This window comes from Apium graveolens, chromosome 7 (assembly GCF_009905375.1).
Source record: "Apium graveolens cultivar Ventura chromosome 7, ASM990537v1, whole genome shotgun sequence".
NCBI lineage: Eukaryota > Viridiplantae > Streptophyta > Magnoliopsida > Apiales > Apiaceae > Apium > Apium graveolens.
The window spans coordinates 259269218-259282512 of NC_133653.1; the positions used below are offsets into that span (position 1 = coordinate 259269218).

General features: G+C 32.4%; 2 long non-coding RNA genes across 3 annotated transcripts in view; both read left to right on the plus strand.

Moving 5' to 3' along the window:
* The window catches only part of LOC141671794 (uncharacterized), a 38841-nt gene that overhangs the window by 10875 nt on the left and 14671 nt on the right, over positions 1 to 13295 (plus strand). Inside the window, exon 2 of the long non-coding RNA XR_012555249.1 lies at positions 9752 to 9845. This is a non-coding gene — a long non-coding RNA (uncharacterized LOC141671794). The remainder of the gene's footprint in view (positions 1 to 9751; positions 9846 to 13295) is intronic.
* Positions 840 to 3576, plus strand: LOC141672804 (uncharacterized). Of its 2 annotated transcripts, XR_012555710.1 has the most exons (4): positions 840 to 2037; positions 2293 to 2867; positions 3165 to 3370; positions 3457 to 3576. It is a non-coding gene; the product is annotated as an uncharacterized LOC141672804 (long non-coding RNA). The 2 variants fall into 2 exon arrangements; XR_012555709.1 differs by having other exon boundaries at positions 3165 to 3536.

The following is a 13295-nucleotide window of genomic DNA, read 5'->3' on the forward strand; positions in this document are numbered from 1 at the left end:
AATAACAATTTTGTTGCAAAATAAAGGTGTTCTTATGAATATTGTAATGTGAACTGAGTAAAATCAAAAAGATGCTGGAACTACTTCTATTATGCCAAATGAATAATGCAGACTAAATAGAAAGCAAACAAACGTGAGAGTTAAAAACAAGGCTCCTCAACAACTACGCTCCTAAAATAGATGAACCACTAACCATTTATTTCCCCTACCTCTCCTAAACTTATGCTACTGTTGCAAGACTGAGTCCACAAACAAATTGCAAACGGTAATAAACCTAAACACCAACAAATAAATACAAGTTTAGATTAAAAGTTCCAACATATTCCCCCGTAATCTAAACTTGTTAAGATAGATTCTTCACACCAAGGTTCCGCATTTTCTCGAATTTGAACGCTGCAAGAGACTTTGTCAAAACATCTGCACGTTGCTTCTCTGAACAGATATGCTTCACTTCGATTTTCTCCCTTCTCAACACACTCTCTAATAAAATGATAGCGTATATCTATATGCTTGCTCCTACCGTGAAAAACCGGATCTTGGCTAGATCAATGGCTGATTTATTATTTATATAGATTGTTACTGGACCAAGAAGCTCGCCTGTATTTTTGATAATAGATTCTTCAACCAAATAGCCTGACACGCTGCAGCAGTCACTGCCATAAACCTCAGCCTCACACGAACTAAGAGCTACGCATTTCTGTTTTTGAGAGACCCATGTTACCAGACTATCGTTTAGATAGAAAGCCATTCCTCCTGTACTCTTACGATCCACAACATTCCCCACCAAGTCGCTGTCTGTGTATCCCGTTAGTATGTCATTCCACTATCCTTCGTGTACACCAGCCCATAGTTCAGAGTTTTTTTACGTAACGTAACACGCGCTTTGCAGCATTCAGATGCATAGAGGTAGGTTTCTCCATGAATCTACTCATAATACCTACCGAGTAGGCGATATCAGGCCTAGTGTGAACCAAATAGGGTAAACCACCAATCAAACTTTTGTAAAACGTTGCATCAACCTCCTTTCCTCCCTGATCTTTGGTGATGACTTCTTTTGGATCCATTGGATGCTTAACTGGATTGCACTCTGCCAACCCAGCCTTTTCTAGTATCTTTTCGCGTATGCCTGCTGCTTCAACTCGATGTGACCTTTGTTCTGCTTTACCTCGATGCCCAGGTAGTGTGACAAAAGTCCCAGGTCACTCATATCAAATCTTTGACTCATCTGTGCTTTAAACTCCTCTATGATGGCCTTTCTAGTCCCCGTAATTAGCAAGTCATGGACATACACTGCGATTATCAAAACATCATCCCCAATTTTCTTAGTATAAACAGCATGTTCATGAGGGCACCTAATGAAACCAAGCTCCTCCAAACATTTGTTCAACTTTGAGTACCAGGCCCTTGGTGCCTGATGTAATCCGTACAATGCTTTGTGCAATCTGTAGAGTAAGTGTTCCTTCCCCCATTTTACAAATCCTTCTGGCTGTGCTACGTATACCTCTTCCTCTATTTCACCATTTAAAAACGCTGAGGGCCTGGTACAAAAAGCAGCACAAAAAATAAAGAAGGGGATGTAACCTCTTACTTAAGTGAGCGGAGGGAATATTTCAAAATCATTCATGTTTTCATTATTTAACGTAAATATGTGTTCTCACAATAAATTTGTCCATTTCGAAAGGAAGTGTGGTAATTTATAGAAAATTTTTACCATGCAAAAGCTAAAAAATTGTTGGGCATTCATATTTCATTAGTAGGTGGTGTTTTTTAAATTCTCGGTTTTACTCCTAGATTCAGGAGTTCAGTTCTCTCGTGGCTACGTACGTGTGAAAGAAGGCTAGACAGAGATGTGCTAGAAGAACCCACACGTACTCCATACTCTTCCTTGTAAGCATTACCACACATTGTTTACGGAGTGGGATTCTGATGTTTCTCCAGACATGGTGGTACTGAATTCCCAAATCTGAGTAAATCATTTTGGATTGGGTGGGGCCTTTCATTCTTTAGAGGATCGGAATCTAGTGCAGTTGAGTCCAGGTGATGGTTGTGGTGATTTTCTAATTCTAGTTCAGTGTGTAATATTACAATGTAGTTTATTTGATATCAATCTGGAACCTACCATAGAAGTTAAAGAGAGATTAGTAGATATGTTGAAGTTTTACCCCGGTTAAAATATCTCTGAGCTGACACATCATTTCTTTGGAAGCAGGACAACTTAGAAGAAGGGTTGATTTTCTTTTGATTATGTGTACTTTGAATGTTTATAATCAATATAATATGTATCATCTGCAGGTGCAGGAGAGAGCATTAGGTGAGATTATTCATTCTGAACAATGTAATCAAGTTATTGCTGGGATTAAGCTGTAGCTCGACGAAGTCCAAGGCAGAGGGTAGATAGCAGATATGGATTCATAACTCTTCCTTAGTGGCTAACTCTCCCCTTTTTAGGTCCTGGATCGCCCTCTCCTATGAGCTTTTCTAATCCCGTTGATCTCGAGATGAGGTGGCCGAGTCCTGTTGACCTTGTCTGCATTGACATTGCCTTCTTTCTTGTATCTTGTAGACCGCTCAGCCTAAGGCTAAAGGATAAAATGTGCTATAAAAGAAGAAAGTCAATTACCGGGGTGAACCATATGGCCCCAAAAAGAACCGCCGTAATCGCTTCAACCTGGACAGAAAATACTTTAAGTCGCTATCTATCCCAAGAACCTAGGTGCCCTACCTATTTATTGCAAAGTAGCTGTCAGAGTCTTGTACTAGGCGATCCTCTGTTGTTTATGTCTTTTGTCTTAATACATTGTTTTCACTTCATTAACAGAGGGCGTGGCAGTGTCAAGTATGTAAGCACAAGCCAGGTTGTGGTTATGGTATGTCATCTAATTTATTTCTCTTCTGTTTTAGATCTTTTTTCTTTTGTCCTGTGTTTCGACTTTTTATTATTTGAGATGTTAAATTGGAAGATTCTACCTATATTTTGTTATATTATTCTATGATATATTAGTGTATCTAGAAGTTTATAACAGATTATTAGATGCTATCAGTTTTATGAATAGCCTGTTTTTCATTTGTATTTCATTTCTTGTTTACAAATTACTATAAACCTTAGCTCATTTTTTCAAGTTACATAATTTTTTATTTGTAATTTTTTATTTGTGTACTTTCAGAAGTTACAGCTGAAACGCTGCCTGCACTATCCAAAATTGGTTTTGAAACTGGTATCCTGAAAGAGTTTTTTAGCTTTGACATGCCTAGCGAACACCAGACATTGTCTGGTGAAATTGTTGTTCATTCCTATAATACAACGGTGGAGGCTGTGTATCAAAATTTGCGTGTAGTTCAACTTTGCGTTGTTTTTACTCCAGATCTTAAGGTTAGGCTTACAAATCTGATGGTAATATAATTTGTGACAAGATTTTGCTGCAGTCAGGCTAAAACTTTTACAATTTAATGGGCTAGATCTCGTCGTGGGACTTTTGTATTCGCAATATTGAGCAATTTATATCCGGAAATACCTTGCTACCTCAGGTGATATACTGACCGTACTTAATAACATCATGCCTCAAAATATATTGTTTTATGAGTGCACAATATATTTATATATAATAAAAAAGGAAACTCTATTTTATCCTTTCCAGGTTGACACTACAAGAATTTAGGCCATTTACGACGGTTTTTTTGAACTGAAATCGTCGTAATTGAGGCATTTACGACGAAAATATTTCGTCGCTTTTGCTCGAGTAGTAAGTTTATTTTCGTCAAAAAATAAAATTTCGTCACAAAATAAAATTTCGTTGGAAGTTCAATTTTTCGTCACAAAATAAAATTTCGTCGCAAGTTAGGAATTGAAACCTATTTACGACGGAATATGTGATGAACAACCGTCGTAAATAACCCAGTAATCCAAAAATATTAAAAACATTAATATGCTTTTTTTTCAGGTTTCTAGGCATTTTTGGCTTTTAAATTAATTGATTAATCTCTCTAATATCACATAATTTGCATACAATTGCAGTGCAAATCAACACCAATTTTAAATATAAAAATTTTATAACAAACAATTCACTTGATTAAATCAAAATACAAAAAAATATCATTGTTTACATAAATACAGTTCACAAGCGTTAGGTGGTCACCAAAATGAACACAAGCTAGAAAGGACCTTGCTGATTCTAAGCATTAGGTTTCAACTTTACATACAAGACCCAAACCCCACTTCCTCATCTCCCCAAAACACCCCGACACATCAACCACCCCTCAAATTCTACACAAACCCAAAAATCATTATAGAAAAACAAACCCCATCTCATTGAGGAATTTCATCAAGCATGTTCCGAGCAATATCAGAAACCCTCATTTTACAATAATAATTGATCAAACAGAAGTCGAAAAAGCACGATAGCAAACCCCAATTTCAAAGCCACACAATGCAGCTGACCACCGACGTCGACCTTGCTGTGCCGGTCGTTCGCGGGAGGTCTCTTCACTGGTGCATGGACGACGACTCGCTGTTGTGTGCCGATAACTGCGCCTGTGAGTCCATCGGAGTTTGACATGGTGAGTCAGTTTTAGAAAGCGAAAGTGCGGGGTTTTAGAGAGAGGGGTTGGTGAAAAATCAGAGAGAATGATTGAGGAGAATGGTGGAGGCAGATGAGGGAAAATTGTGTTTCAATTGTCACCTTACAACCGTTTAGATACCTCCTCGCTCTTAGTGATCAAGGGTGTGGATTGATTACAAAATAGCAATCCAAGTAACATGTTGCTGTCAAATGAGATATTGCCATGTGTCCAACATACAAGCCTAACTATTTATATATTTTTTTAGTGTTTTTCTTTGCAATTATGCTATTTTTTTCTATGAATGTATTAATAACTAATCGTTGTTTTCTTACTTTGTGTAAAGATTTGTTATTGTAAACTTATTGATTCATGCGGAAGCAAAAGTTTTGTTAGGGAAGGTGTATAATATCACGTTTACGGAGATTTTAAATTGAGTGTATGGGTAAATATAGCTCCTAATAATACATATTTTTTTGTTTACTTAGATGTTATTTCGGGTTTATATTTAAAGTAGTTTAAATCTCGTACGATGCACGGGTTCCGTTAATATTTAAATTTTTTATTTATTCAGTTATATAATAATTTAAAAATAATTATATAAATATTTAATAATTATAAATTTATAATTAAAATTATAGGATAACTCTGATCGTACTTTAGCAGGATAAGTTAGTAGTCTAGTGGATATATAACATTATTTATTTATTTATTTATTAATAATAGGATAAATTGTGGTCGTATTGTAGTTAGATAAGTAGACTATATTTCGTAGTTTAATAATTTAGTAGTATAAAAAATATATAATACTATTTTCTTATTATTTTAATAACCAAAATTAAAAAACTAATTTTATTTGGTTTGTCATTTTTACAGTCAAGTATGAGTTTGACTAGTATAGCTAACTATTATTTAATCATGAATCAGTGTTTCGATTATTTTAAAAATATTTTTCGATCCAACCATATGGATGTCAATAGATATATATATTAGTGATATAACAAAAATTTTATATCAATATAATTTTATTTTGTTTGCAATTTTTATAGTTAAACATGAGTGTGACTAGTACAACTAACTAGTGTTTAATCATAAATTGATGTTTCGATTATTTTAATAATATTTTTCACGATCCAACCGTATGGATGTAAATAGATATATATTAGTGATATAACCATAATTTCATATCAAAATAATTTTATTTGGTTTGCTATTTTAACAGTAAAGGATGAGTTTGACTAGTACAACTAACTAGTGTTTAGTTCTGAATTAGTGTTTCAATTATTTTAAAAATATTTTTCCACGATCCAACCGTATAAATGTCAATAGATATATATATATATATATTAGTGATATAACCAAAATTTCATATCAAAATAATTTTATTTGGTTTGCAATTTTTACAGTCAAACATGAGTTTGACTAGTACAGCTAACTAGTGTTTAATCTTGAATTGATGTTTCGATTATTTTAAAAATATTTTTCCACGATCCAACCGTATGAATGTCAATAGATATATGTATATAAGTGATATAACAAAAATTTCATATCAAAATAATTTTATTTGATTTGTCATTTTAACAGTCAAGCATCAGTTTGACTTGTACAGCTAACTAGTGTTTAATCCTAAATTGGTATTTCGATTATTTTAAAAATATTTTTCAACGATCCAACCGTATGGATTTCAATATATATATATATAGGGGTGAGTTCTATGGAGTCCACCTTTTTATCGGAGTCCTCGGAGTCCATCTACGTTCTGCAAATAAAATATATTGTAAAACGTGTTATTTTGCAAAACATGTTACACAAATAGCATAACTTCAACAAAATCATGCAAATCTCATATATTTACGGTACAATATGTATGTTCTGTAATATGTTCTGCAACATGAACATTTATGTTCTGCAAACTAAACATGTTTTGTAGAATATATATTTTTGCAATGTTCTGCTTGTAAAATGTATGCAATCTACAAGATTTTTGATAGAATAGTGATGTTTGTCGAAAAATAATATGTTTTGCAATATTTTAAGCTATATTTTACTTGCAGAACATATATGGACTCCGAGGACTCCAATTAAAGGTGGACTCCATAGAACTTTACTCTATATGTATATATATATATATATATATATATATCACATATATAAAAAAAAATTCTATAAAAATAAATTTATTTGGTTTGTCAATTCAAGTATCAGTTTGACTTGAGCATCTAACTAGTGTTTATTCCTGAATTTGTGTTTTGATTATTTTAAAAATATTTTTTAACGATCCAACCGTATGGATTTCAATAGATATATATATTAGTGATATAACCAAAATTTCATATCAACATAATTTTATTTAGTTTTCCATTTTAACAATCAAGCATCAGTTTGACTAGTACATCTAACTAGTATTCAATCATTAATTGGTGTTTTGATTATTTTAAATATATTTTTCAATGATCCACCCGTATGGATGTCAATAGATATATATATTAGTGATATAACCAAAATTTCATATCAAAATAATTTTATTTGGTTTGCCATTTTAACGGTCAAGCATCAGTTTGACTTGTATTGCTAACTAGTGTTTAACCCTGAATTGGTGCTTCGATTATTTTAAAAATATTTTTCAACGATCCAACTGTATGAATTTCAATATATATATATATTAGTGATATAACCAAAATTTCTATCAAAATAAATTTATTTCGTGTGCCATTTTAACAGTCAAGTATGAGTTCGACTAGTACAACTAACGGGTAATTAGTTCTGAAATTGTGTTTCGATTATTTAAAAACAATCATCGATCCAACCGTATGGATGACAATATATATATATATAATAGTGATAATCAATGTGTCATATTAAATTATTTTATTAAAATATTTAATTTTTTTTCTGAAATTCTTGAAATGTTACCCAAACAAATAAATGATGACATTAATATGGTTGGATCATGAATTAATATTTTTAAAAATTGAAATTAGCAAAAATCATGTGCTAATTTTCGACGGAATCTATCATAAATTATTATCTGCAAAAAATTTAAGAAAAGTCAAATTTACCACCAAAATTTTGGGGAAAAAGTTAAATTTCCCTTTTTGATAACTTACGACGAATTTTAATTTCCGTCGTAAATTAGATGTTCAAATATTTTCCGTGACAAATATTTTGTCGTAAATTTATGTGAAATATTTTTTTTGTTCAATTTCAAGTTAAAATTTTAATAAAAATATTTAACTTACGACGAAATGTTCAAATCGTCGCAATTTTAAATAAATCTTATTTTCCCGCCAAAAATTTGGGGAAAAAGTTAAATTTCCCACTTTGATAACTTACGACGAATTTTAATTTCCGTCGTAAATTTTAATAAAAATAATTAACTTACGACGAAATGTTTATATCGTCGCAACTTCAAATAATTTTCATTTTTGTTTAATCGTATTGTGCATAATTTTATTAATAAAATACTAAACTTACGACGGTTTTGAGTTTCGTCATAAATAATTACGACGTTTTACTTTTTTCCGTCGTAAGTTGAGCGCACATTTTTTTCCGTCGTAAGTTGACCGTCGTATTTGACCTATTTTGTTGTAGTGTGACAGGCTTCGGTTTTTGTCCTGCGAATATAAGAATGCTGCTGAAAATGATTCATCCTACTTGCAATCTAGTACATTGAAAAGGTATTCTGATGCGTAAGTATTCTTCATATTTCCTACAGTCATCATTGTATAGTTAGCTCAATCTACTTTATAGTGGCCATTCAGCCATCTTGGTCTTCTATGTTAATTATCAATAATTGTTATATATACATATATAATTGGATGTGAATTTAGGTACACAATCCAAATAAAGCAGAAATTTGGTCTGTGCACCGAGCTTTTTTATTCTGTTAAAATTGAATTGCTTTTTTTTGTTTTTTTCTGTTTGTATAGCTTCATGTGAGGCAAAGTTACTTTCCAAGTCAACGTAATGTATGAATCACTAGTTACATTCACCATCCCAAAACTCATCATCATTATAATATGATCTTCCCAGCTGGTTCTTATAAGTTGTGTCTTAACATTTATGAATCGGAGTACAGGGATGAACACTCAGATCCAAAACTCCAGATTAATATTCCTAGATGGCTTATATATAATGTGTCCTAACGTTTATGAACCACAGTGTAGGAATGAATAATTTTTTCTTTACGATCTGAACTTGTTCGAATCTTGTATTTCAATCTCAACAGGATTGTGTATGTTACTCGGACTCTTCATCTTACCTTCAAGTACCCGTGTCGGACACTCGACACTCGGACATGGACATTCGGATTTGGACACTTATTTTAGAATAAAAAAATGTATATTTTTCAAAATATGTCGAGTCCGATACTTGGACACGTATCCAGTTCGGACACTTCTATTAAATTAGTAATAACATAGAGCTATGATGTGCCTATTATCACCTTAACTTTAGTTGAACACCTCAAGTACTCAACCTAAACAAAGAAACAACCTCAAGATATATAAATCGTTTATTTCTGGCGGGCTTGGAAACTCCCCCGGCCCCCGCCTCCCCCCCAAAGGAAGAAAGAAGATCCACCTTTGAGCAAAGAACACAGTATCATTATGTCACCTGGAATTAGATGGATTACATCCTTAGCTCCATTCTAAGGTTGATATGTAGTCAATAAGATCGTGCTATAAATGTTTAGTGCAATTTTTTCACAAAGTGGCTGGACTTGCGAATTAGTGTAATAATGTGGCCTTTATATAAGCCAATACATAACAGACATATCTTTTCTCCTAAAAGCAGTACAACTGTAATCCAAAATTTTTCTAAAGATTTGGTCAACAGCCATCAATTATTAAAATATATTTGAAATAAATGAAGTATCATAATTCTAACAAGTGTGTTTTATATGAATGATGGCTTGTAAGAAAGGGACTCCATCATCATGAGAGCAGCACCTTCACCGTGGCCAGATCAAAATTTTGTTAAATCATAATTATCCATACAATCTCTGACTACTTTATCCAACCAAATGTTCTTTTCTGTAATTTTTGGTTTCACCGAGAAGTACAAAGCTCTATTCTTTAATGCTAACTAAAGTCCATCACAGGTGTCATGTATTTAAATACAGGAACAGTTGATGAAATCCATTTGCATGTATAGAAGAATTTCACACCAAACACTTTATCTGCCCTCAAATTTTCAGGTTAGCAGAAGAAGCTTACAAATTTTAAAGCGCCTTGAACTTGCCTCAAGTTACTGATGTAGGCTTTACAAGAAGATACGTGCGATATATGGAGGTATTATGATTTTTGGGATAATTTAGTTTATTTAACAAAAATACTTCTTTAGTACAAATAGTCTTTTTGTAGCTTATTTAACAAAAATACTTCTTTAGTACAAATAGTCTTTATATTTATTTTCTGAAAACCTTCAATTATTTATCTGATCAAATCAATCTCGGCTCTTTATCTGAATTTATAAATGCATCAATGAACAGATTGCAAAACTTGTGATGCTTTGAAGTACTATGTTCAATTTACTTTAAAATATATAATCTATTCCAGTTTGTTTGCAACACTTCACTTTGAAATCATGTTAATTTTTTTTGTAGCACTTTGCATTAAAAAAGTTTTATACGTTATAACTTGTGTGTTTATAACATAGTCGGTACCTAAATGTTATTGTGGTATTATCAAATAAATACAAAAAATACCTCCGTAGGCTAAAGATTAAACTAAGAAACAACTGGCAAGGTCTTCTTAGTATGTATTGCTAAAATTGTTGCAAACATGTTGATGGTGAATTGGAGGAATGTATTACATAATTGTTAATCCTTGTTATCTTTCTCCATTGTATAGAGGTCAGAAGTGGTCAACTTAAGGTGGGACTTGATTGATCACAATCATGCAACAGGGATGAATTCAAGAAGTAAGTTTAATTCATTATTTATTTTTCTATATCTTTTGTTACCTTGCTTTTGAGCTTTCTTCTTCAGATTTTGTTTTAAGCCATCAAATTCTATTTATAATGAAAAACTGGACATATTTATCACGGAACCAAACTAATTCCTTAATCTGATTCAGTAGCTAGACGATAACTGTTGCAAGTCCGTTGTTCTATATTTTTGCCTATTGAGTATTGACATAGTTGACTGGGATGCACATGTGTATGGATCTGTAGATGGACTAATCCTTAGAGGTTTATTGGTTAAGGTTTTAATAATATTCAAAAAATAATCAAGGCAGGTTGTTTATCACAGCCATTCCTTAGGAATTAATATATTATATTAAGTGAAGAAACTAAGCATTCATCTACGATGGTCTGTCCTGCTTGCAAATTGTTTCTGAAGCTATTTGTGTACGACGCACACATGGTCACATGCTCACAACCAACATTTAACATAATCTGTAACTACTTTAAACAAATGACGTACGAATAATATTTTAATCAGTGATATGTATATGAAAGATGTGTCAAGTTTTCACAAATAGAGCTAAACTTGTTGATTTAATTTTTTAATAAAATGATGTAGGACAACTCTAGTTATGATGGATTAATAAACTAAAAATGATAACGATGATACAATTTAGGCGGATGAACAGCATAACAACCGTTATCCCAAGGGTTTCCGAACAACAAAATGGAGAAGAGACCCAATTTAGGATTCAAAGATATTTGAGTAATCAAGTCTTATATAATATACCCTTGTGCTTACATAGGAAAGAAAAAACCTTATAAAAGAATTATGGAACAAGGCTGGATGACATTTAGCCTTATTATATGCTCATGGCACACCATGGAAAAACCGTATTATATAACCTACTACATTTTGATAAACTACTGGCCCACATCTCAAAGAAATAAATAAATAGACTCATTTCTTTACTATATATTATCAAACTTTATGCTGATAAAAATTAAAGTTACGTGTTTGTCAGGCTTGATGGATATATGCTTATTTTTTTATTTGTAAAAGTTTGAAAATTGTAATATGAATTTATACCTCTTTTTTCATGTTCACTTCACTGATACAGTTTATTAGACAAGTTTCCGAGAAATCATTTTTAGCCAATGCTGGCTATTGATATGCCTTCCTAGAAACTATATGTGGTAACAGGTTTCCTCAACTATTATTTAGACTTCCGTTACAGACCATATTGATTTTCCTTTAGAAACATTGTCTAAGGAACTTTTTTCACAAATAAATATGTACATATGTAGATATTAATTAGAATTATTTTTGGATATATGTCAAGTTTGACTTTTCAAAGTTTAAATTCCATGAAATATGCTCTTATTAATTACTAAAGTAAAATAAGTTTGGAAAAAAATTTCTAATGTATTTTGGAGTTCTAGCTCGAATTCTCTATACTTGAGGCATGTTGGTTTGTTGTGTACTTCCTAGCAACCCTAGTGATTTTTGTATTAATTTCAATAGGTGCTCTGAAGTTGCATTTGAATCATAATAATAAGAATATTATATTACTTAAGTAATGAAATGGAAAACAAATAATAATCAGATTATAAGAGGGTTATTTCAAATAAAAATTGATAAATATTGGATAAATGTTATGATCGGTAGCTATACTGGTAGGCGCAAAATGAAAAGAGAAGTAAAAAAGAGAATGCATCTTGTTACTTCACCCTGTTTTTGGTCAATGGCTTTCACATCTGTTCTTGTGTTTCAGCTAGTCCGACCATACTTGGTAGTTCGAGCAGTGAAGATGGGGAGGCCTAATATACACACAGAGTGGAGTAGCCTACTGGTGCATTCTAGAAGATAACCATAAATTTAGCACCGAATCGGGGCATAACTTGTGCATGTTCTTCATCTCGGATTCCATCGTACTCAGCAATTTGACTTGGTGTTTATGTTAAAAAACATCAAAGTACTTTTTAATAGTTTTTTTCCCCTGTTCCCCTATTCCTATGTGAAAGCATCTTCTGTTCAGCTGGAGGTTCAATATTAAGACGATATTTGTTTTTTGTGGTTACAGTGGTTTGTATTTTTGCATCATATAGCTTGCCTGTTTTTGTGATTTAATTTTAATCCTTTTTACATGATGCTGCTACTAATCATGACCTAGCTAAGCATAATATTTCAAAAATACTAGCACCAAAAGTGATATAAATGAAGCCGAAGGTTCTGAGTTCACTTATAATATGTTCTGTGGCTGTGTTCTGCTGTGCTGCACATTTTGGTATGCATATTGAAGCCTGTTCTTTGCTTATATGCATTTTTATTCTCGTTCTTTGGTTTCTGCTTTCCTACAAATTTTTTTCGTTGTACTTTTCCACGGATATATTCACTAGCTAAGGGGATATATATAGGCGATGCCAATAGAACGATGACATGTTTTTTGCGCCATCATGGCATTTCCGGCGTGATTGTTATTCTCAATTGGAAAAGCAGCTCAAAAAATAAAGAAGGGGATGGAAACACTTAATTAAGCACTTAATTAAGTCAGCGAAGGGAACATTTAAAAATCATTCATGTTATCATTATTTAATGTAAACATGTGTTCTCAAAATAAATTTCGTCAATTTCGAAAGGAACGATTAATTTATAGAAAATTTTTACCACGCAAAAGCTAAAAAATGGTTAGGCATTCATATTCATCAGTATGTGGTGTTTTTTTAAATTCTCGGTTTTACTCCGAGATTCAGGAGTTCAGTTATCTCGTGGCTACGAACGTGTGAAAGAAGGCTAGACAGAGGCTACAATGAATTTTGATTGCACATATTAT